Source organism: Dermacentor silvarum, chromosome 11, assembly GCF_013339745.2.
Source record: "Dermacentor silvarum isolate Dsil-2018 chromosome 11, BIME_Dsil_1.4, whole genome shotgun sequence".
NCBI classification, from domain to species: domain Eukaryota; kingdom Metazoa; phylum Arthropoda; class Arachnida; order Ixodida; family Ixodidae; genus Dermacentor; species Dermacentor silvarum.
This window is the reverse complement of record NC_051164.1, coordinates 52,400,611-52,427,718: the sequence shown is the minus strand read 5'-3', so window position 1 is coordinate 52,427,718 and position 27,108 is coordinate 52,400,611. Positions and strand designations below refer to the sequence as shown.

Sequence of the window (27,108 nt, the reverse complement as noted above, 5' to 3'; positions counted from 1 at the left end):
AAGTTGGCATCAAGGATATCCATTGAATAACGCCACATACCCTGCAGAGTTAACATACCCAGTGACCCAAGATGTCAAAGGGGTGGTTTTGAACTCGGTTCTCACAGCACAGCAGTGGAATCTAGCCATTTGACCATGGGCTAATTAAGGAGTGACCCAAGTTGGCGTCAAGGATATCCATTGAATAACGCCACATACCCTGCAGAGTTAACATACCCAGTGACCCAAGATGTCAAAGGGGTGGTTTTGAACTCGGTTCTCACAGCACAGCAGTGGAATCTAGCCATTTGACCATGGGCTAATTAAGGAGTGACCCAAGTTGGCATCAAGGATATCCATTGAATAACGCCACATACCCTGCAGAGTTAACATACCCAGTGACCCAAGATGTCAAAGGGGTGGTTTTGAACTCGGTTCTCACAGCACAGCAGTGGAATCTAGCCATTTGACCATGGGCTAATTAAGGAGTGACCCAAGTTGGCATCAAGGATATCCATTGAATAACGCCACATACCCTGCAGAGTTAACATACCCAGTGACCCAAGATGTCAAAGGGGTGGTTTTGAACTCGGTTCTCACAGCACAGCAGTGGAATCTAGCCATTTGACCATGGGCTAATTAAGGAGTGACCCAAGTTGGCAGTCAAGGATATCCATTGAATAACGCCACATACCCTGCAGAGTTAACATACCCAGTGACCCAAGATGTCAAAGGGGTGGTTTTGAACTCGGTTCTCACAGCACAGCAGTGGAATCTAGCCATTTGACCATGGGCTAATTAAGGAGTGACCCAAGTTGGCATCAAGGATATCCATTGAATAACGCCACATACCCTGCAGAGTTAACATACCCAGTGACCCAAGATGTCAAAGGGGTGGTTTTGAACTCGGTTCTCACAGCACAGCAGTGGAATCTAGCCATTTGACCATGGGCTAATTAAGGAGTGACCCAAGTTGGCGTCAAGGATATCCATTGAATAACGCCACATACCCTGCAGAGTTAACATACCCAGTGACCCAAGATGTCAAAGGGGTGGTTTTGAACTCGGTTCTCACAGCACAGCAGTGGAATCTAGCCATTTGACCATGGGCTAATTAAGGAGTGACCCAAGTTGGCATCAAGGATATCCATTGAATAACGCCACATACCCTGCAGAGTTAACATACCCAGTGACCCAAGATGTCAAAGGGGTGGTTTTGAACTCGGTTCTCACAGCACAGCAGTGGAATCTAGCCATTTGACCATGGGCTAATTAAGGAGTGACCCAAGTTGGCATCAAGGATATCCATTGAATAACGCCACATACCCTGCAGAGTTAACATACCCAGTGACCCAAGATGTCAAAGGGGTGGTTTTGAACTCGGTTCTCACAGCACAGCAGTGGAATCTAGCCATTTGACCATGGGCTAATTAAGGAGTGACCCAAGTTGGCATCAAGGATATCCATTGAATAACGCCACATACCCTGCAGAGTTAACATACCCAGTGACCCAAGATGTCAAAGGGGTGTTTGAACTCGAGTTCTCACAGCACAGCAGTCGGAATCTAGCCATTTTGACCATGGGCTAATTAAGGAGTGACCCAAGTTGGCGTCAAGGATATCCATTGAATAACGCCACATACCCTGCAGAGTTAAACATACCCAGTGACCCAAGATGTCAAAGGGGTGGTTTTGAACTCGGTTCTCACAGCACAGCAGTGGAATCTAGCCATTTGACCATGGGCTAATTAAGGAGTGACCAAGTTGGCGATCAAGGATATCCATTGAATAACGCCACATACCTGCAGAGTTAACATACCCAGTGACCCAAGATGTCAAAGGGGTGGTTTTGCACTCGGTTCTCACAGCACAGCAGTGGAATCTAGCCATTTGACCATGGGCTATTAAGGAGTGACCCAAGTTGGCATCAAGGATATCCATTGGAATAACGCCACATACCCTGCAGAGTAACATACCAGGACCCAAGATGTCAAGGGTGGTTTTGAACTCGGTTCTCAAGCACAGCATGGGAATCTAGCCGCAGTTCTCACAGCCACAGCAGTGGAATCTAGCCATTTGACCATGGGCTAATTAAGGAGTGACCCAAGTTGCCGTCAAGGAAGTCCATTGAATAACGCGACCTACCCTGCAGAGTTAATATACCCAGTGACCCAAGAGGCCAAGGGGTGGTTTTGAACTCAGTTCTCACAGCACAGCAGTGGAATCTAGCCATTTGACCATGGGCTAATTAAGGAGTGACCCAAGTTGGCATCAAGGATATCCATTGAATAACGCCACCTACCCTGCAGAGTTAACATACCCAGTGAACCCAAGATGTCAAAGGGGTGTTTGAACTCGGTTCTCACAGCACAGCAGTGGAATCTAGCCATTTGACCATGGGCTATTAAGGAGTGACCCAAGTTGGCATCAAGGATATCCATTGAATAACGCCACATACCCTGCAGAGTTAACATACCCAGTGACCCAAGATGTCAAAGGGGTGGTTTTGAACTCGGTTCTCACAGCACAGCAGTGGAATCTAGCCATTTGACCATGGGCTAATTAAGGAGTGACCCAAGTTGGCAGTCAAGGATATCCATTGAATAACGCCACATACCCTGCAGAGTTAACATACCCAGTGACCCAAGATGTCAAAGGGGTGGTTTTGAACTCGGTTCTCACAGCACAGCAGTGGAATCTAGCCATTTGACCATGGGCTAATTAAGGAGTGACCCAAGTTGGCATCAAGGATATCCATTGAATAACGCCACATACCCTGCAGAGTTAACATACCCAGTGACCCAAGATGTCAAAGGGGTGGTTTTGAACTCGGTTCTCACAGCACAGCAGTGGAATCTAGCCATTTGACCATGGGCTAATTAAGGAGTGACCCAAGTTGGCATCAAGGATATCCATTGAATAACGCCACATACCCTGCAGAGTTAACATACCCAGTGACCCAAGATGTCAAAGGGGTGGTTTTGAACTCGGTTCTCACAGCACAGCAGTGGAATCTAGCCATTTGACCATGGGCTAATTAAGGAGTGACCCAAGTTGGCATCAAGGATATCCATTGAATAACGCCACATACCCTGCAGAGTTAACATACCCAGTGACCCAAGATGTCAAAGGGGTGGTTTTGAACTCGGTTCTCACAGCACAGCAGTGGAATCTAGCCATTTGACCATGGGCTAATTAAGGAGTGACCCAAGTTGGCATCAAGGATATCCATTGAATAACGCCACATACCCTGCAGAGTTAACATACCCAGTGACCCAAGATGTCAAAGGGGTGGTTTTGAACTCGGTTCTCACAGCACAGCAGTGGAATCTAGCCATTTGACCATGGGCTAATTAAGGAGTGACCCAAGTTGGCATCAAGGATATCCATTGAATAACGCCACATACCCTGCAGAGTTAACATACCCAGTGACCCAAGATGTCAAAGGGGTGGTTTTGAACTCGGTTCTCACAGCACAGCAGTGGAATCTAGCCATTTGACCATGGGCTAATTAAGGAGTGACCCAAGTTGGCATCAAGGATATCCATTGAATAACGCCACATACCCTGCAGAGTTAACATACCCAGTGACCCAAGATGTCAAAGGGGTGGTTTTGAACTCGGTTCTCACAGCACAGCAGTGGAATCTAGCCATTTGACCATGGGCTAATTAAGGAGTGACCCAAGTTGGCATCAAGGATATCCATTGAATAACGCCACATACCCTGCAGAGTTAACATACCCAGTGACCCAAGATGTCAAAGGGGTGGTTTTGAACTCGGTTCTCACAGCACAGCAGTGGAATCTAGCCATTTGACCATGGGCTAATTAAGGAGTGACCCAAGTTGGCATCAAGGATATCCATTGAATAACGCCACATACCCTGCAGAGTTAACATACCCAGTGACCCAAGATGTCAAAGGGGTGGTTTTGAACTCGGTTCTCACAGCACAGCAGTGGAATCTAGCCATTTGACCATGGGCTAATTAAGGAGTGACCCAAGTTGGCATCAAGGATATCCATTGAATAACGCCACATACCCTGCAGAGTTAACATACCCAGTGACCCAAGATGTCAAAGGGGTGGTTTTGAACTCGGTTCTCACAGCACAGCAGTGGAATCTAGCCATTTGACCATGGGCTAATTAAGGAGTGACCCAAGTTGGCATCAAGGATATCCATTGAATAACGCCACATACCCTGCAGAGTTAACATACCCAGTGACCCAAGATGTCAAAGGGGTGGTTTGAACTCGGTTCTCACAGCACAGCAGTGGAATCTAGCCGTTTGACCATGGGCTAATTAAGGAGTGACCCAAGTTGGCGTCAAGGAATCCATTGAATAACGCCACATACCCTGCAGAGTTAACATACCCAGTGACCCAAGATGTCAAAGGGGTGGTTTTGAACTCGGTTCTCACAGCACAGCAGTGGAATCTAGCCATTTGACCATGGGCTAATTAAGGAGTGACCCAAGTTGGCATCAAGGATATCCATTGAATAACGCCACATACCCTGCAGAGTTAACATACCCAGTGACCCAAGATGTCAAAGGGGTGGTTTTGAACTCGGTTCTCACAGCACAGCAGTGGAATCTAGCCATTTGACCATGGGCTAATTAAGGAGTGACCCAAGTTGGCATCAAGGAAATCCATTGAATGAACGCACATACCCTGCAGAGTTAACATACCCAGTGACCCAAGATGTCAAAGGGGTGGTTTTGAACTCGGTTCTCACAGCACAGCAGTGGAATCTAGCCATTTGACCATGGGCTAATTAAGGAGTGACCCAAGTTGGCATCAAGGATATCCATTGAATAACGCCACATACCCTGCAGAGTTAACATACCCAGTGACCCAAGATGTCAAAGGGGTGGTTTTGAACTCGGTTCTCACAGCACAGCAGTGGAATCTAGCCATTTGACCATGGGCTAATTAAGGAGTGACCCAAGTTGGCATCAAGGAAATCCATTGAATAACGCCACATACCCTGCAGAGTTAACATACCCAGTGACCCAAGATGTCAAAGGGGTGGTTTTGAACTCGGTTCTCACAGCACAGCAGTGGAATCTAGCCATTTGACCATGGGCTAATTAAGGAGTGACCCAAGTTGGCATCAAGGATATCCATTGAATAACGCCACATACCCTGCAGAGTTAACATACCCAGTGACCCAAGATGTCAAAGGGGTGGTTTTGAACTCGGTTCTCACAGCACAGCAGTGGAATCTAGCCATTTGACCATGGGCTAATTAAGGAGTGACCCAAGTTGGCATCAAGGATATCCATTGAATAACGCCACATACCCTGCAGAGTTAACATACCCAGTGACCCAAGATGTCAAAGGGGTGGTTTTGAACTCGGTTCTCACAGCACAGCAGTGGAATCTAGCCATTTGACCATGGGCTAATTAAGGAGTGACCCAAGTTGGCATCAAGGATATCCATTGAATAACGCCACATACCCTGCAGAGTTAACATACCCAGTGACCCAAGATGTCAAAGGGGTGGTTTTGAACTCGGTTCTCACAGCACAGCAGTGGAATCTAGCCATTTGACCATGGGCTAATTAAGGAGTGACCCAAGTTGGCATCAAGGATATCCATTGAATAACGCCACATACCCTGCAGAGTTAACATACCCAGTGACCCAAGATGTCAAAGGGGTGGTTTTGAACTCGGTTCTCACAGCACAGCAGTGGAATCTAGCCATTTGACCATGGGCTAATTAAGGAGTGACCCAAGTTGGCATCAAGGAAATCCATTGAATAACGCCACATACCCTGCAGAGTTAACATACCCAGTGACCCAAGATGTCAAAGGGGTGGTTTTGAACTCGGTTCTCACAGCACAGCAGTGGAATCTAGCCATTTGACCATGGGCTAATTAAGGAGTGACCCAAGTTGGCATCAAGGAATCCATTGAATAACGCCACATACCCTGCAGAGTTAACATACCCAGTGACCCAAGATGTCAAAGGGGTGGTTTTGAACTCGGTTCTCACAGCACAGCAGTGGAATCTAGCCATTTGACCATGGGCTAATTAAGGAGTGACCCAAGTTGGCATCAAGGAAATCCATTGAATAACGCCACATACCCTGCAGAGTTAACATACCCAGTGACCCAAGATGTCAAAGGGGTGGTTTTGAACTCGGTTCTCACAGCACAGCAGCGCGATCTAGCCATTTGACCATGGGCTAACGAGTGACCCAAGTTGGCGTCAGGGAGATCTATTGAATAACGCCACATACCCTGCAGAGTTAACATAACCAGTGACCCAAGTTGGTCCAACGGGTGGTTCTGAACCCGGTTATCTCAGCACAACAGGGCGATGCTCTAGCCATTTGACCATGGGTTAACGAGTGACCCAAGTTGGCTGGAAAGAAGTTATGTGATGACATACATGCAGACATACGGCAAACCGGCTGATGTTCCTAAAACATTCTAATAGCCCTAAAATTGATCTGCTGATTGGTACGCTAGCTCGAAAGCGTTGACAATATGCAACTCTTGGTGCACGAATGTAATGTATTTGCGATGAAATTGAATTACCAACACCAACGGACATGTTTGACAGCTTTCTATATTATATATATATCCCTGCACGATGGATTAATCGTGCCGTTATTTGGTTGCCTTTTTTCGGCTTGAGACAAATATATGCAAATTTTAGTGTAAAATATTTGCAGCCAGTATAAATTAGAATGAGAGAAAATATTCGTTTGTGTTCGGAAATAGACATAATACAATTGTTTGTGTTTCTTTTTACTCCTCGTGCGTAAGCACGTCAGTTTGCACAACAGTCCGTCGCACAGCATGTCTGCGCACGTCATAGAGACAATAGAATGTTGTTTATGTTGTTGTTGTATGCTCAATGTTCGGTTAAGTGGTCCATAGAACCACTGCAGTATGCACCACTTTGTCAGTTTCCCGTAGAAGCTTCAGCAATGTTGATTCAGCCCTAAATCTCTGCAGTAGTACTAAGAAACTAAACTCATGCATACCCTTCCAAACAAATTTGGAGCAAGCACAAGCAGTACAGGCTGTACTTTCGGTCACAAATGATCGCTTGGCTAAAAATGACAAGGTTCGTTTCTTTGATACATGTTTATTGCTTGTATCATCTACAGCAAATTTAAGACTGCTGCAAATCGTATGTATAATTTCTTAAACTACGGGCCTCATGCGCGGCTCTGCTAAGGGACGATGATAGGAGATAACATGTAGATGACTCTTTTTCCCACATTCTCACGGCTTGCTAAACGCAATATGCAGCTATGCGTAACATGGGCGTCACTTGTGTGACCAGCGCCAATGTGCACGTGTGTCCGCGGCGTCATGCTTACGCCTCGAAATCTTGAATACAAGTTGCCTATGGCAAACGGTTTCTAGCGTTTAGCGACATCTTTTCAAGACCCGCGCGGAAATTTCGTCTCACGGAAGACGACGCCGACGTCAGTAGTGTCGTCTGCGGCGAGCAAGAGCAGAGGACGTCCGCTCCGCGCGCTTCCTCGCAGATGGTACCACGCGGCCCTAGCCACGCCGGGCCGACATGCTCATATTTGGACATCGCCCGGGCAGCCGAGCTGTTACCAGGCGCGCCGATGGCCCAATGGGAACCGAAAGTTTAGCCCCTGAGAAAAAACGGCGCTGACGCGGGCGTCTTGTTTTGCACGACCGGCTCGGCCCGGTCGCCTTCTTGATGAAGGAAGACGCCACCCCGGCCCGAGCGGCGCTGCGCATGCTGCTGCCCCACCGCTTCTCGCTAGTTCTCGTCTGTCTGTGCGGTCGCAGACGGCCGTGGCAAATAGCAGACGACGCCGGCCGGTTTGCCGCGGCCGCCCTATCCGCGTGGCCGGGCGCTTGTTACTAGGACCCCCTCCCCCCAATCCCCTCGCCACTTACACCCCGTGGGTCCTTCGGTTCGCGACACACACACACACAGTCCCCATACGTGTTTTCTTCAGAGCGTGTACGCCGCGGGACCAGATCAGTTTGCCCCTCTTTAGAGAGCCCGTCTGCCGCCGTCACTGCGGCTACGATTTCTTCTCGGAGACGTCACTCGTTCCGTTATAACGCCAGCGCAAAAGATGGCAATCTAGAAGTCGAGCGAGGGAGTAAAAGCTAAGCTGACGCGTGCATCTGACTTTCGCTCGGAACGGACGGAGCTGATTGCGGGCCGCCGTTAAGGAAAGTGAGCTATATTTACACCGCCTTACTACGTGTAGGACCTTCCCTCTGCTCTCCTTTTTTTATGACGATAATACGATTTCGACACTTCGAACGGCTCTCGCCAAGAACTTTAACGCCACGCGTAATTTTATATTATCTCTAGCTGAAACGCGGACAGCTGCTACTTGAAATAGAATGTCCAAAGGAAGAGCTCGATGGTGAGCCTTTTTTTTCTCCCCTTCTCGACCTATTTGACGGAGCCGACATTTCAGTTCTCTCTGGCACCAGAGAACAAACGAAAAGTCACGTTCTAGTTTGAAACAAGACGGCTGAAACAAATCTCACGTTCTTGTCAGAAAACAATGTAGCGGGCTTTATGCACCAACGAGCTCTTCTATTTTTCAACTCCAAGCAGCTGTCCCATGTTATTCGCATAAAGCTCTGAAAAACGCGTTTCCGAAACTACAGCATGACAACGCAGCTTCCGACAGAGTGTTTGTCGTTTGTTAACGTGTAAGAAAAGAAGGGCAATGCAATGCACTGCAATGCGCTTACATTTACAGTGATCTGTGGCACGCGGTAAACAGATGCATACACGATGCAACTCTTCTTGTCGTATCTTCGTTTGCCCAATAGCGAAATTTTTAAATGTTTAGTCAGAACCGCAAAAAAAAACAAGCTGCAATACGCTGTCACAAGTTAGGTTACAGGTGTGGAAACTTGAGCAAGTAGGCAGCGGTTCATTTCGATGGTCAAATGGTTTCCGTGGGTCGACAGTTAACAGAAGATTATGGTACTTGCTTAGATCTATGTTTGCTGTGACCTCCATTGAATGATTTGTTCGTTTGGCACGCTTACATTTTTCTAAAACGCTGTTTACGGCTGATTATTCACGCTGACAACAAACTAAATAGAGCAGAACCTTCTTGTAATAAATGTAAATATAGTGAATGTAAGATTATCACAGTAAATTCGAAGCCCAGGTTTAGTGTATATCCCACAGGCGTAGGTGCAATTTCGCACGATAGACAAATGATATTGAAAATGGTAATGTGACGCGCCTGTCTCCCTCTTTTGAAACTGACCTATCTGTCACACAAGCTTGATCAACGAGCATAATCTAGCTGATTGAGAAAAAAATCTGGTCGATCCCTCTTTCATAGGAATCGGTAGAACACGAAAGTGAAACGTGTCTTCACCGAAGCTGTTGCACGTTTGCTTCGTGACGTCACGGTCCGCTGCAGCGAAAGGCGCACGATTTGCGGACCCATACCCAAAGATATGCAATTTTTCGTTATTTAGACGCCAAATCCTGAGCAGGTAGAAGGTTTCATGCCACTTATAGTCAAAATACCATCATTTCGAACACGAGAGAGACGCGTCGTCTGCTCGAGCAGACGGCGCGCTGCGCTTACCGCTGCTCGCCGCGTCGGAGTCAATCGGAATGTCGGCAGAAGTATAAAGGGACGTTCCTCCAACCAAGTAGAGTCGTTTTAAGCAGGCGAACGACATATATTCATCGAAATAAAGCACTTCTGCCAGCGCGTGCCCATAAAAGCGCCAGCAAAGCGAGCGAAAAAGTGGCCCCCAGAACAGGTGCTGCCCCTTGCGGCAACGGCGTGCGTAGAGTCACACTAAGTGGCCGCGCCTCGCGCCGCCGTCGGATCACCTTCCTTTTTACACCGTGCTCTCTACTAAGCTGCTATCGCAATTGATGCTTCGCCTTTCGCGTGAAACTAGGGTGCCTACATGCAACGCCGTTGCAAACGGCGTTGCATGTAGTCAAACGGCGTTGCATGTAGGCACCCTACGTGAAACTGCGACAATTTTTTTTGAGGGGGGGGGGATGAGCCTCCCACAAAAACGCAGTGCACTTCCGTTCACCTCAGAAAAAGAGCCGAGACTGTTGAAGTCCGCTCGCAGCTTAATGACTTTGTTCCGTTAGTTTAAATGCTAGGCTAAATGAAAAATAAAAGCTAGTTGTTTCAAGCTGAAATATCAGCGATGACTGAGGGTGACATCAAGATCGCCCATAATATTTGCCCTAGATGTTCAGGTTTTATCCTGAAACCAGTGACACAGAGACCGATCTGTGCGTATCTGCACGCGAAAAGCGCTTGACTAGTGGGAAATATAGTAAGGACTTGCCGCACCTTTTGTCCATCCCGACTAGCCATAAATAGGCTATGCAAATTTCCCGGTTTATGCAAATTCAAAAGCACGAATGCCAGTCATCAGGTCTTTTTCTGATTTTGAAGAGTGTTCCATACTGTCTTCATCAACTGTGATAGAGCCGAGGCTACTTTGCGAGCGTAACAATCACCGGCTTCCGCTCGGAGAGATGCAAAGTGCGACTGTGGCTTCGTGATTACCTAGAAAGGACAGTTCGCAGACCGTGTCACCCGCTGGGCTGCCCCCCCCCCCTATCTTGAATTCCAAGAAACCGTGTTCAGCGAAGTGAAACTTGAGTTTCTGTTCAAGAAAACACACCGAAAGAAAGTTGTCTTTCGCACGTGTTGCTCTTAACTGTACGTATCTATAGATTGCGGGTGCCTGCGCCAGGAACCGAGGCGGTTTCCTGAAAAAGCATGCTACAGAAGTAAGTATGCTTATCAAATGTTTGGTTTTCAGTTGTTTTAAGAAACGATTGCATCATGATTGGCAACAATATTAATCAAAATTCAGTGCCATTCCATTCTTTGAAGGTGGATGACCAGCGATCTCGCTCTCTTTATCCCACAAATCACCCCTACCATGGCCTATCATTATTATCAACCTATATTTATGTCCACTTCAGGACGACAGCCTCTCCCTGCGATCTCCATGACCCCTGTGTTGCGCTAGCTCATTATAACTTGCCCCTGCATGTTTCCTAACTTCATCATGCCACCTAGTTTTCTACCATCCTCGACTGCGTTTCGATCCCTTCTCTCTGTAACTCTAATGGTCCACCGGTTATCCATCCTACGCACTACATGGCCTGCCCAGCTCCATTTTTTGCTCTTAATGCCGACTAGAATATCCGCTATCCCCGTTTGCTCTCTCATTCACACCGTTATCTTTCTGTCTCTTAACGTTAGGCCTAACATTTTTCGTTCCATCACTCTTTGTGCGGTCCTCAACGTGTTCTCGAGCTTCTTTGTTAACCTACAAGTTTCGGCCCCTTTTGTCAGCACCGGTACGATGCAATGATTGCACGCTTTTCTTTTCAACGACAGTGCCAAGCTCCCAGTCAGGATTTGGCAATGTCTGCCGTATGCACTCCAACCAAATTTTATACTTCTGTAAATTTACTTCCGTATAGCCATGCCCTATACCCCCATCTAATTCAAAATTAAGAAGAAAAGATTCAGTGCATCACTTACTACTTCTACGACATCGGGGAAGCACGCATATGTCGTTTTCTAATGCTTCTAGTCTCAGTAATATCTTGGCTGCAAAACCATGCGAAGACGTGCCACACTTTCTCGGCGCCAAAGTGTGCGGATTCCAACTGCCAGCGCCGACATTAGAAGTAGCTTGCGAAGCAAGGGGCCAACGAATAACGCAGACCCCAAAGACGAGGTAACTGTGCCCATAGTCTCAGAGGCATCATAGTGAATAATGCGAAACGCTGCTGGAATTCAAAAATGATAAGAGGGTTTATAAAGTCACACACGAGTGTATTGGTTGCGCAAAAGTTAAGCGAGAGCCGCACGATGCACTTGCGACGTCTGGAATGAGAGGATTAGGCTACGCCGCGCCATAATAAATTAAAAAAACACGGGTAAACAACTGGAAGGGATCTCACTTCAATTTATTTCCGGGCCCGTACCAACAACGAGTTGTTATGCTAGAAGTGGTTCGTAAGAATTGTTCGTAATTACAACTATAATGCAAGCATAACACAAATTAAAAACATTTTATCGATCCCTGTTTAGAACACCCGTCGTTACACAGCACTCTCACCGCTGTTTCACAAGTTCGTACACGGACCAAGGCCATCACCGATAACTCTGCAAGTCTCTGCATTCACCTCCCGAAGATTACATAATCACCTTTCTTTCGCGCGCAAATTCGGTAAAACAGACGCTGTTAATTCATCTGCCCTTGCGCGTGTCATCCGCTTTTGGAACAACCTTCCCGATATCCTGGTAGGTCAACCTAAGATAGAAAAAATTCTGTCACCACCTAAACACGCATTTCTTTCTTTAATGAACTTCTTTTCTGCATTGCTTCTTGCACGCATTTTTTGCTCTTCTTATCTTATTGGGCTGAGGATTTTCGACTTTGTGTACACTTGATTATTCGTTGTATAATTATTAACAAAGTGTTCTTGCAATTTGTATAATTGTAAGCTGTCTGTTCCATGTAATATTTACAAGCTCCCTCACCCCATGCCCACTCTTCTGGCCTGTAAGGTATTTTGAATAAATAAATTAATTAATTAATTAATCTGGCCAATCATATTGCTGAGCCTGGTATTATAGCAAAGGCTACAGACCAATGCAGATTGCTTTTACGAACGAAAACCTTTGGGAATTGAGCCTCTGATATGCATCTGGCACGCTTCAGAGCCCCCCCCCCCCCTCCTCATTTTCGCATCCAGGACAAAGTGACATTCTGGAGCTTTACGTGCCAACACCACGATCTGATTAAGGGGCCCGCCTTAGTGGAGGACTCCGGATTAATTTCGACCCCCTGCGATTTTTTTGAACGGGCACCTAATGCACGGTACACAGGCATTTTTGCATTTCGCCCTCATCGAAATGCGGCCGTCACGGCCAGGATTTGATCCCGCGACCGCGTTGCTTAGCAGCAAACACATCAATGACAACAAACCCATAGAAATAAGTATGCCCTTAAAGCTGCTCTGGCATCCACAAGAGGCTTCGTGGGGTTGGCTACAGATGTTCCTAGTTCTATATATATGCGTGGTCCGAACTATTATGAGGGAGTTCTTTTACACGAGTGTCGGTCAGCAAGTTTCGCGTGTTCGTGATAGCGAATAATTCTCTGTATCCTATTTTGTTATACTATGTCTCGACTGCAGTCTAAAACAGAGTGTGTATCGTGTGGTTGAGATGGCCTCGAGAAATCCCTTGAAGCGTCGGCGCCCGCCAAAGCTTCTCAGCGCCAATACCGGAAATGCGTCGAATTTTTCCGCTCCGTATTCTGGGGCTTAAGAATAACTTCGCTGCTCTATAAGGTCCAAGCGTATTGAGCACCTCGATTCGAGAAACCTGCCACTGAAATTTAGACACATTTCAGAGTAGCTTATGAAGTCCCAGAGCACTTGCGGACTCCAAAATGAGCAACAATAAACGTGGTTCCAGCAATTCCGTGAATTGCGCGCACATAACATACTGGCGATTGCGCCTATCGCAGTTTCAGTTACCGTGTTACATGGGCTCGTGTTCGCCAACGGAAGACCTCGTGGCCTGCTGCGACGACATAACTGGTGATGCAGAGCAGGCTTTAGTGTGGTTCAAGGTCGTCTCTTGCTTCATTTTCGTAATCCTTGATTCTGAACTCCGCTTTATGACTCGCGACCGAGATAGTGACGTATACGCGTTGTGAAACGTTGTCCTAGATAAAGAGATGGGCAGCGTGTGTTCTGCGATGACATCATCGCGCGGAAAGGAACACTACCCGTACGTTTGAGTGGAAGTCGCGGGCAAAACTTCTTTACAAATCGTGATTTACATGAGGGATCTCAGTTTACGGTGGTGATGCCACGGCTTAGAGCGCACAGGAAAAGGACCCAGTGCGAGAAGTGCAACACCTGCAGTGGGACACTCAAGCGCAATGCACGCGCAACACTCATTCACACCGTCGTTACTTTTTGCCAATACGCTAGCTGTTCTCTTTCTACGGGTGCGCGGATATTCGCGTATAAAAAGTCGAGCAAAGCCCAAATGCTAAATTCGAAGGCATAAACATTACGGCAGAACCCATCTCACAATGATTGTCGACGGTAATGAGATTAACGTTCAAGGAATGTAGCGATACGAGGTACCGCTGAAGTGGCGTTTATTTAAAATATGTAGTGGTCCTTATGAGACTTCCGTTGCTTCGGCTATACGTTACATACACTTTCTACGGTATCGACCCACATAGGTATGGCACTCGCTTGCCAAGGAAGCCCATAACCATGACGTCATGACGATGATTGTACGAAGACGGCGCAGTGAAGAAGACGGAATGACGACAATGAGATAGCGATTCTGAAGTGATGACGATGGTAAAACGATGGCATGAACACGACGGCATGAACACGATAAGACGCCGACCATGTGATAACGATCACGTGACGACGGCATAACAACATTTGGGATGACGAAGCTATACTGACGACGGCAGAGCGACCACGATGCATCACCACGACGGTATGGATGGTTTTTGGATGGCAAGATAGGCTGAGAACCTTATCTCATGATCACATTATATATATATATATATATATATATATATATATATTCACTTGTTCGAAAGTAATATATAAGTTGCCAGTCAGCGCTCGTATCGCCTCTTCCTTTGTCGATCGTCCGGGTAGCGTTGCCCACCCCTAAGAACATGTTCAGTTACCAACTCGCCCAGCTGTCTGTGTTCGTTCCTGGAGGTGCGCTTATAAGGTGCGCTTTGTGCACCGTCCGCTCGGGTGCTACGCGTCGCGCCCTTCTCGCCCTCCTTCGCTCCCTCGTCCGCTCCTCTGTGCGTGCCGGTTTCCCGCCCGTTCCATTCGCCATGGAAGTAGACGACGAGGACGCCGGGCCTAGTGTTGTGTAGTGTACTGTACTGTAGTTTACATCAAGAATTCACCAGCATTCTCTGTGTCTGTGTCGTACTTCACTTTAATAACTCAAAGTTAACACCCGGAAAATGCAAAGTTAACCCAAACAATACACCAGGGCCCGCCAATGCCGAGGGGCGAGTGCCACTAGCAAACACCCAAGTTGAGGATTAGGGTCGTTTCTAAATGTTTCCTCAAAATCTACCATGTACCGCTACCTAAGACTGCAGCAGATCCAGTCGAATCAATTTGTTCCCTGCCTTTCTTCCACCAATACTCTAAACGTCTGTTGCTTATCTCGACTGCTGACCGGTTGATGCTTCTGTTCACTTTAAATTCAAGCGCTTCTGGGAGGTGTACGTTATACCCACGGTTCTTACTGCGTGAATCCTTTCGCATTCCATTAGGATATGCTGAATTATCTCCGGATTTTCGCTGCAGCCTACATATGCCTCATCTAGTTCCTCCGGTATCTTTTTGTCCTTAGGCAACCAGCTCGAGCCTCAAACAGCAAGGCACATCCGTGCGGTGGGCACGAACCACTGCGGGGTACACGGGCAGGGGCCGCAGCGATCGTTGGCTCAACGATTTGAGTAACCGGGGCGGGGCCCCGATTTATGAGTTAGAGTGCACGCCACGGACTGCGACTCTGCCCGATGCGACTCTGCCGATGGCCCGATGACTGTGGTGGTCCTACATCACGACTGCTGAAGGCGTTCATGTACGTGCCTTGAGCGTGGGACCATGACTCTAGCTCGAGAGAGCCGTGAATGAAATGGAGAGGACCCCGTGCAGCGGGGGTTTTAAGCAGACCTTAGGGGAGGCTCTGGAGAGACGGATTTCGGAACGCTCCGAGTGCGCATCGTACAATAAATGAACCGCATTTTCGAATCTGAGTCTCCTCTTATCAGAAACATACACAAGAGCCGGCTTTCTCAGTTCTTTTTTTATAAAGTTTACTACTTCTACAACTACAACTACTACAACTACAACTACTACAACTACAACTACTACAACTACAACTACTACAACTACTGCAACTACAACTTCTACAACTACAACTTCTACAACTACTACAACTACTACTACTACAACTTCTACAACTACTACTCCTACAACTACTACTCCTACAACTACTACTACTACAACTACTGCTTCTACAACTTCTACTACTACAACTACTACTACTACAACTTCTACTACTACTACAACTTCTACTACTACTACAACTACTACTACTCCTACAACTCCTACTACTTCTACAACTACTACTACAACTACTACTACTACAACTACTACTACTACAACTACTACTACTACAACTACTACTACTACAACTACTACTGCTACAACTTCTACTACTACAACTACTACTTCTACAACTTCTACTACTACAACTACTACTTCTACAACTTCTACTACTACAACTTCTACTACTACAACTTCTACAACTTCTACTACTACAACTTCTACTGCTACAACTTCTACTACTACAACTACTACTACAACTACTACTACTACAACTACTACTACTACTACAACTACTACTACTACTACAACTACTACTACTACTACAACTACTACTACTACTACAACTACTACTACTACTACTGCTACAACTCTACTACTACAACTACTACTACTACAACTACTACTACTACAACTACTACTACAACTACTGCTACAACTACTACTACAACTACTCCTACTCCTACTACTCCTACAACTACTCCTACTCCTACTACTCCTACTCCTACTACTACTACTACTACTACTACTACCACCACCGCCACCACCACCACCACTACTACCACCACCACCACCACCACCACCACAGCCCCTAAACCTTCAGACGCCGCAAAGCTCTCACGCAATAAGCACGTGCGTCTCAAAAGCGGTAATAGTTCGGTAAACGGGCGCCACGGCTCATATTCTATGCTACAGGTGCAAAAGACGCCCGCTCAGAATAACAAACGTCTTGCTAACAATATTCTTCACGCAAGAAACAGCAAAATATTTTCTGCAGACAAAAGGAAACACCTTACCGCAAAATCGAGGCGACGCGCTGAAAAGCGCGGTGGGGTGGGCGCAACCAGCCGCACATGACCGGCGCAGCGTCAACGTCTCTATGGAAACGGGACGCGTGGACGCAACACAGTGGCTGTATGATAAGCTGTCTACCTTTGAGGTGAAGTGGAAGCGGACATCACTACGCCGCCTGGCGGGTGGTCAGACCCTTACTTGCTCGGCCGCGAAACGGCTCGAGTGTCCGCTCTTTACGTAAGTATGTTTCTCTATGGTTACAGGGCATCCCTTGCAGTTAGGACATGCCACCTAAGAGGGCCTTATCGGCTGCCGAGCTACAGGAACGGAAACGACGCCGCGCCGAAACTGCTCGACGTTGATATGATGCACAAGAAGGAAAGACTAAGCAACGACGCCTGCAACAGATGCGATACGCTACGCGCAATATGTTCGCACAAGATTCTACCGTCGCGTAGCAATGCGAATGACTGGTTTCCCGAGTTAATGAAGACAGGATGTTTGATGTCGAAAAGGCCTTCAGTGGACATCGTATACACAGCACGAACAAGAGGGGTCATCGACAATGTGTTCTTTAGGGGACTTACTGACTTTAAGAGTTCTTAGATACGCAATACACTTCATTCACAGATCCATCGGATGTGCAATCGGACACGAACTCGAATAAATGTGAATCGCGGAATGAAGGATATAAATAAAGGTGTCCTCAGTAATCTGGTGTCGCTACGTTGCTCGAATGTTAATTGCGCTTATGTGAACAATGATCGTCAGATGGGTCCTCCCGATTTTTTTTAATTTTTTTTGTGTACGGTAGGGCCACGGACGCAACGTCAAAAAAAGAGGGGCCTACAGCTGCAAAAAAAACACGATTTTGCCATAAAAGCACTATCAAATTATGGATGAAAATTTCGAAAAAAAAGCATTCAGTTATTTTAACTATTATAATTAACGACAATATATATTACCGTGCTAGCCTTCCCCCAAAACATATTCTGACCAATTCATCAGAGCCTGAACAGCAATTATAGACAGGGCTGAATATTGTTTTGCATGAAGGTTTAGAAAGCATAGCTAACAAAATAATGAGGTCAAACTTGCTTTGTATAACGGAGTATGTGCCTTATTATGTTTATGTAACGCATGCACGTGTGAAATACGTATTAGTCTTTTTTTACTAGCATGACATTTGCACAAGCTGCAATTTCTAGTTTATTTTTTAAGCCTCGACAAGAACCAAGAAGGCAAACTTGAGAAATTGTAACTTAATTCTTGCGTGCTGCAATATCATGCCAACGTGGCAACTCCCGGACATGCCTCGGTAGCCTATAGTGGGTGACAACCTTCAAGTTACAGACAAGCTCCGCCAATAAAAACGCAGTGCACCTTTTCTCCACCTCAGAACGAGATCGCAGCCGGCAGGAGTCCACTCACAATTATGCACAAATTATATACAACCAATGAAACTCGCTTATTTCCCCACGCCAAGCGGTATTGCATGTTTAAAACAGCAGTCTTTTTTTTTTTCGTACGGGTCTTTTTTTTGCGTCACTGGTTTCAGGATGGAACGTGAATGTCAGGGCAGATTTTATGGGTCATGCAGATAACACTGCACTGGCCTAAATAGCATTTCATTTTGGCACAACGGGCTTTTATTTTCCAATTAGCCCAGCATTTACGCTAGCCGAGCAACGTCATTAAGCTGTGAGCGGACTCCAGCATGACTCTGCTCTATTTGAGAAGGGCAGCTGCACTGCGATTTTGTGGGTGGAGCTTGTTTGTCATTCTTGGGTTGTCACCGACTATAGCGACTACGGCGAAGCAGTACTGAGCTCAAGGTCGCTGGTTCTGTCCGGTCCACGGCAGCTGCGTTTTGATGGGCGCGTAATGCAAACAAAAAATTGTCGGCTTTTCCACTCCGTGAAGATGATTAACCAGCAAAGCTGAAACGTGCGGCCCCGGTGTTTATCACTGGGTTAATCCCGAAGGTTCATTAAAGTATTTCTCAATTATGAGTTTACACACACGTTCAGCTGCGACGGAGAGAACGACGTCACTGACGGTATGCCCGCAGTCCGCTGTTGTCGCTTGCGTTCGATGTCTCGAGCTTGCTCGGCGGCGTGGTTAGCAGCATTCGCCCACCACTGCCGCTTGCGATTCTTCGAAATTGAACAGCTTCAAAATTAAATCTGTCCTTCACGTAAGACAATGAATGGCTCATACCCCAGTAAATGCGGCCTCCCCCTTACGACGACAGAAGAGAACTTCTACGCTGGAATGATGAGCGGCAACGGAGCCAGCTCTTGAAGAAGACGACGACGACGAACGCGGGAGCAGTGGCACGAGCGCGTTCCGAGCACGAGCTCGAGCGCAACTCGAGGGGCGCCAACGATCCAGATGCGGAAGAAGACAACGCTCGAGCCAATGATGATGATGATACTTTTCTGTGGATAGACTACGGACAGACGCTTTTTCGTTTCGCCTAGCTATAGTGAACTAGAACATTCTAGTACACTGTAGCCTAGCTCTATGAAGCTTTGCTTTAAAAAAAGCTCGTGTATACCGAGCAATGGGTGCACGTGCACAGGGCTCCATATCAACACCAATAGGACGAAACACTGGTATCGTGCACTGTTTCAACAGTGCTCTTCGAGGCGCAAAGAGAAGCAATTAAATCAAGAGAAAACACGGTGATACTGCATACAGTTCGGAGGGTTCCGGGATATCTGGCTACAAGGGCGCCTCGCTGTAAGCGTCCTTCAGCGCTACGCCAATGAATTATCCGCCGTATAACCTTGGTCGCTGTAGGTTGTTGCCCGAGTGAACCTCGGCGCTGTCGGCGCGAGATGGGTAAAAGAGCAGGGGGTATACGACGAACGCTGGAGGACGGGGAGGCGCATCATGAGAAAGAAATCAACCTAATTTACAAACGCCTCTTCGTCCACGCCCTCGGTTCGGGCACCATTTTGTCACGTGGTACTTTGGGGTTTCGGCAATTCCTCGAATGCGCTGAATGTGCTGCGCGAGGAGTCGATAGCAAATGAAACAGAGCTGATCGGGAGGAATGGTTCGGCTAACTCAAGAGTGGAGAAGGTATACGGGGGATCAAACCGAGCTTACAGTCCTGAAGTAAAAAAAAAACAGAATTTGCTGGCCAAACTAAGCGCATTTCGTTTGTCCGTCGGTCGGGCAGCAAATAAAGCATGGTTGCAACACTCAAATAGCACGTACATCGCACCACCCTGTCTTACAGCGATGGCAGTTATGGCAACAAGTTCTGTCTCGTTTGTTGCAGCCACCTCAAAGTTTCTGAGGCAGGTGAGATCTCAAGAAAAATTGTACTTCTCTCCTCGCAGGTTTCGATACCAAGTTCTCGTCAGCTCCAGAATGACGTCATCATCCTCGTCAAGTCTTCGTGGCATTCGCTGTGTCATCTTCGCGTCGTTCTCGTATTTATTATTGTTGCACCAGCTATAGCTGCTTTGAAGTGCACCTAAGGCTGCCCCTTGAGCGAGCCCATATTCTTCTCATTGCAGTTGCCATTCTACGGAGGCCCGAGGCGCTTTCGCGTCCTCGCCGCAGTGCTGTCCCGCTAACAACGGCACACGCTCCGCTCGCTCGCAGAGGGTTTGAGCTTCTCCAGAGACGCGGAGTAATAAGCGGAGCGAGAAACGGCGAAGCGAGGTGGAGCTACCGTCAACCCTTCGCTCAATCAGCTCGGTGATGGAGCCAGGCTGGCGTTCCGCCTTCCGCTTCTGGCATGAGCGTTGCGCACACGCATACTTTAAGCATACTTGCGTTCCTGCAGAGTTGCGTGCATGCACTGGTCTGAGCGCGCACAAGACAGTAAACATCAAGCTAATGTCAAAATTTTCACTGGGTACTGTCTAGCATCGGCAATGACGATGAAAACACGTTTATTGATAGCGAAAGGGAAGGGCCCGCCGTACGTGGTTGCTTGGTGGCTTTGACGTTGCGCTGTTAAGCACGAGGTCGCGGGATCATAGCTCGGTGGCGGCGGCCGCATTTCGATGGGAGCGCAATGCAAGAACACGCCAGGGTACGCCAGCGTTTTGAGAAGGTGGGTAGCTGCCCGGGCACTGAATTTTCTGCCACCCAGTAGTTGACTTGCGTGAGGCGTCGTGCGAGCACAACCCCGTCGGAGGAGTTCGAGCAGAACGCTAAACCACTGTTATCGCTGCCTTTCGGGCGAAAGTGCAAGTTTCTGTGCATTTCATTCAATTAGAACTACAGTGCTACGCTCTAAACTGATCGTTTATCGCAAATGTATCGGCAGATGACCTGCCTGCCTCTTTCGATCAGAGATATTCGTGGATGGCATGAATCGGTACAGGGCCAATCTTTCCTCCACGTTTCCTCCTTCCAGCTTCCCTAGAAGGCTCCCATGGCTGAACTTCTCAAAATTTAGGAAGCCCTGCCCTGAACAGCGTTTCCCAAACTGTTTCCTTTGCATCCAGAACATGGTGGCCCATTGGACTAAGCGTAAGTGTTCTCAACTTAGCGGTCGATCAAACACTGAGCAAAGTCTTTATTTCGCAGCGGTCTTCAGCAAATGCATTTCACCTCACTTTTTGAGCAGTTGACAGGGATGGCGGGACTGCTTCAACGGCGCTAATAATACTCACGATATTTGATGTATTTCCGAAAACAGCAAATTATATGGTTCTGTAAATGTTCAAAAGGGGTTACCCGAAAGTATGAGGAACACTGTATATATAATTAAGTTCGGCGAAATCATGTTGACCACCGGAGGTTCTTCAACGTACACATCAACTTCTAGATACGTTTTTTCTGTGCCGCCCTTATTTAAATGGCCCCACCGTGGGCAATGGTTCATCTCGTACTCATACAGCAAAGCTAGCGCGATGGCCGCTTAGACTTATCGATGAGCACAGCTCTCAGAACTCCACTGTAATTCACGCTAAACACATTAAGTTTGCACTGCCTGCATCGTAACAATTATAAAGTTTAAGCCAACAATTTACTATCTGTACTGCATGTAACATATTCCACGTTGAAAGAAGACTGACTCTACCTGGTAAAGAAAGAGTAAAATATTGTTATGACGTGTGTCCCAACAAACAAAAATGGAATGTTGTATGGCTTTCATTTGGCTTTCATTCAATGCAGCTCAAAATTTCATGCTCCAATGCTTATTTTTTTTCATTTCAATGTATGACGTTGAGATGCATTGTAAAACAACATACTTAGCAAGTGTGCTTGCAATTGTAGTACTTCCCTGATTGCTCGTAAACTGAACATTTGGTTTCAGTGTTTGCCGATAAATTCCGGAAAGAACCTGCCTGTTCCACTTAAGGGACTTTGGTCTGAGCGCGAAAGTGGCCAAATTTAAGAATTAGTAACAAGCATGCTAACAAAGAAGCTCGAGAACAAGTTCAGGACCGCACAAAGAGCGAAGGAACGAATAATGTTAGGCCTAATGTTAAGAGACAGGTAGAGAGCGGTGTGGATCAGAGAGCAAACGGGGATCGCCGATATTCTAGTTGACATTAAAAGGAAAAGATGGACCTGCAGGGCAGGCCATGTAATGCGTAGGATGGATAATTGGTGGACCATTAGAGTTACAGAATGGATACCAAGAAAAGGGAAGCGCAGTCGAGGAAGGCAGAAAACTAGGTGGGGTGATGAAGTTAGGAAATTTGCAGGCGCAAGTTGGAATCAGCTAGCGCAAGACAGGGGTAATTGGAGATCGCAGGGAGAGGCCTTCGTCCTGCAGTGGACATAAATATAGGCTGATGATGATGATGATGATGAACAAGCACGTGTATCATTCTGCCGTATGCTGTTGAATCCTGGATTAGTCATACTCTTCAGAGCTGGTTTTGGGCCGATAAGCTCCACCACACTCCCCGTTTTCTTGTGGGAGACCAACTTCATTGAATGTGTATTCTCCACTACTGTATTTCTTTTTCATTCTCACTTGATTTATTTTCATTTGTAGGATACACAAAACACAAGCAGAGTACTAGTACGAAATCAGAGATCTCCAAGTAAGAGCTATCAGGAGGACCTCCTAACCGCAAAATAAGGGGTTTAGTACAATTATGACAAACCATGGCAACTAAAATCGTACAAAGGTTGTGCTAAATCAGCAATAAGGACTTAATGCAACCCTCACAAAACAAAACTGTGTGAGAACATGTTAAAGAAAATATCCGGATAAGTATCACTTTAAGCAACGAAAATAAGAAAGTAAAATAAAAACAATGCATTAAACTCAGTAATACCATTATACTCAATAAACAATAATACCAGTTCGATAATGTGCTGATCAAATATTCCTTGGCATCGCGCTCGAAAGAGTTAAATGTGTATACTGTGATATCGGATGGGATGGAATTCCACAATGACATGCCTGAGAACACGACAGTATCATTCCCATAAACAGTTTCAGCTTTAGAAAGTAGACGGATCTACGTGACCGATTGCAATTGACCTGGGTGATCGATTAGCCTGCAATCCAAGAAAAAAATTCAGAAGCAAATTCCCGCGCAGTGATCCACAGAACCCGAAGCGGCACAACCTCCAGCCATCATCAAGTAAAGGTCCTGGCTCTGTGCAATTCGGCGCGCACGACGTGTCCCAAATACAGCGCGTCGCTAAGGAAATGACGTCAGAACCTGAAATAAAGTTTATTGGCGCAAGGAGAGCCGCGACGGGCACTCGAAATTTGCCGAGTCATGGCCCTGGCAAAGCATCCACCCACGGCCCTGCTTCGTCTGACGTCATGCAGTGACACGACGCCGCTCGGCCGATAGAAGCAGAAAAATAAAAGGAGAGAAGCCGAAGAAACAGGCGACCCCGCCTGACCTCCAAACCACCGCGAAGCACAAGCAGTCAAAGCACAGGCTGCTCCGTTCTTCCCTGGAAAGGCGAAAGAGACGACGGCGCAATCGAAAACGCAGCCACCGGTCCAATGCCGACCGCCTTCTGCGGTCGGACGAGACGACGACGCGCATATGAACAGGAGAGGACGTTGATGAGGGAGAGGGGGGATCCTTGCGTACGCTGCGAACGGCACGTCACGAGCCGGCCCGAGTGACAGGCGACACTTAACGAGCGCACAAATCCATTTTTCGCCCTCCCGTTGCAGCCGGCGGGAAGACAGCGACGCCACGGAGCGGGCTCGACCTGTCGAGCACGTGTTCGTGGTCACGGATTCGGGCTGTTGAACTGGTGGCACACCGCGTGTGCACTGCACCGCCGGCGTATATGACGTCATGCTCGGCATACGTCCCCCTTTTTCACAAATTTTGAAATAGAAAGTTTCGTTGGCACTCGTTCACATTGCTTGAACCAAGTTTTTACAGCACCCAGCCAGCCTTGTCACGAGAACAAATCAGGCCTCGTTCTGTGGAGGTAATTCCAAATGAATATGGGCTCAGTTGAACTTTCAAATTTTTGTTCTCGTAAATCTGGAACACACCTTTCAAAGAAGAGACGTCTGCAGAACGTGGCCTCATAACCGAACGACTGAGTGCGAGACCTCCTGATAATGTGTGCATCAGAGAAAAAAGAACTGTGCAATGCACAGCAAAAGGTTGTTCAGAAATTGCTAACACAAAGCACAAAACAACTACACTGAATAGAATAAATGAAACATCACAATAATATTGAATAAGCCTTGGATAGCATAGAAAAAATGAACTATCCATTCAACAAATATGAACGCAAATGATTGTTGAATCAATAAATGGAACGTCCCTTCACACCTGCAGGCAATTAATTCCATATTCAACTAGATGAAAGATTTGCAGTCAACTTGGGTAAGTGATCCTGGGCCCATGTGACAAGAAGTTATTTAATGTAACAGAGCGGGTCGATCCATCACCATACTTCTATTTACATTAACTTAATTTTTCATCCTCATTACGTGTCACGCTGCATCGATCATCGCCACAAAGTCGCAATTGAATCGAGAAACAATTAAGCTTTCTCTGACCTTTTTTTTCTTATTAGCGCGTTACAGAAATGGGGCCCTCTTCTCGAAGACATTGTCTTCATTGCAGATAACAAACCCTTCCGAAAAGCTGACTTTGTACAATTAGACATTATTTACATTACTACTTTATTACGCTGTTTACTTTATATGTGGTATGCTATAGTTAAGCGTCCGTTTCACCTCTTCTTTGGGTAATGTCATTGGGCTTTGTGGGAAGCACAAGCAGTGGTAAATGAATAAACATCCATTCTATCTAAGCTATCCGTTGCTCGTGCTGTGTTGAAAAAAAATTATGTGATTATAATTTGAAAGCTACAGAACACGGAACGGTAGCGTAACAGTCGTTATACGGTGGCACACCTTAGTTCATTGGCCTTGGCAGTTGAAGACTGAGTCTATCTTCCCTGTCACAAGATAAATACATGCTGTGAGTTTCACTAAGTAGACAAGATGGTCATGTCCTCAAGCTTCGTATAAACGTGGAACATGAGATCAGTGGTCGTGCGTGTGACAACTATTCCTGTTTCGTTGTTTGTGGGCCAAAGGTAAGTCCAAAAAAACGGCTGCCATAAAGATGGCCTGTCATGAACCATAGTAAAAAATCAGCTCTAATTAGTACTGCAGTGGATGAGAACAATAGAGGGCGGACCAAAAATATCCCATAAATGAGCATAAGAGGTATGTCTGTGCAAAACAATCTGGAGATAAACAAAGTACTCGCAATTTTGGCGTCGAGAGATAGAAAGCTAGCCATGTAAGCACTACTGAAATATGGCGTGAATATCAGGACATCAAGATATGAAGGCGTATTCAAACGGACTCGGAAATAAAATATCGAACCGCAGTATTTCGTGGCGAATGACATGCCACTGGTCACCGGGCTATGACCAGACGTTTTGGAGCTTGGCCATGAAGAGGCTAAGTTGCTGTTTACAATACAAAGTACAAAACGCGATTAGTAGTTTTACCTGAAGCGAACAGGATGCAACAATGTGCAAACAGATATACATGACTGCTCCTATGACTCAAAACTTTAAGTATGAAACAGCGGTTAACGGCCACACCTCCGGAATATTGCACCAAGAAAGAAAAGTGTTTCTTCAGGGGTCCTATGTAAGACTCATCTGTACAGATGATTTCATTTTCGATTCATGGGCGCCGCCATCTCGGTCTGTTGCACACCCAAAAATCAGTTTCGTGCGCAGTGGCATCAAATAAACATGATCGTGAAACACTTAACGCGACCACGCAACCGCTTTCATGCATACAAATCGACTGTACAGTACCGTTCATTTCACTGTTTAACGATAGAAAACGTCAGCATTAGCAGCTCTGTATGTCAGCACTCGAAAGCTCCCGCCAAATATTTTGCAGCAAGGAGCAGTCTTGGGATTTTCAAGAACTCGTGCCCACTTTCAACAGGAAACGCCCGAGCACTTCAACTCGCAGTGCACGCTTAACGGATATGGAAAAGTGACCTAACTTGATACATCAATGTTTGCCGCTATTACGGGCTTATCTGCCAACGAAGTCGCATAAGTTGTGGCTACCGCTGTGGATTTGCCGCGAGGTATCAAACTACATTCCGTGAGGTGTACGTACATGTGGTGTCAACAATCGTACAGCCATTGGCAGATCTCCTGGCTCAGGTGCTACGACGAGAAATTTAGTTTGAAATCGGCAATTCTTTTCAACAAGACGTGTTGAAAACAGAATTCAATGTAGTTGAAAAAACTGAGCTGGATGTTCTAGAGCTCTAGAGGAAAGTACTGAAGAAAGGTTGATGATTGGCCATCTTGCTATATTTTCAAAAGCTTGAACGAATGGAACAATGACTACTTCTGAAATAATTTAGGCCATGCAGGGCCGCTGCACTTACACCTACATTTATACCCGGCTAACCGAAAACACTCCTGAAAGAGTCCCGATTACATGGGAAGCCAAGGGCGGATATCCCAGTCATGATCCAAGAAAAAGGACGGCCATTCTTTGGCTGTGAAACGTTGTATTAGGTTGGCCTCAGTAATGAGGCAGTATGGTTTCGAAAACTGAAAAAAAGAACGAATAAGAAGGTTGGCTTGAGAAATCTGCCAGGACAGCATCGACGACAAAGTTGGACCAGTTAACCTTTGAAAAAAAGTCGGAAACAATGATCCAGAGTGTTAATA

At 46.6% G+C, this 27,108-nt stretch overlaps 1 long non-coding RNA gene across 1 annotated transcript in view; it reads right to left on the bottom strand.

Annotated features, from left to right (window-relative positions):
- LOC125941364 (uncharacterized) overlaps positions 1-27,108 on the bottom strand; it is a 120,670-nt gene that overhangs the window by 48,778 nt on the left and 44,784 nt on the right. The gene's annotated exons all lie outside the window — the stretch shown is intronic.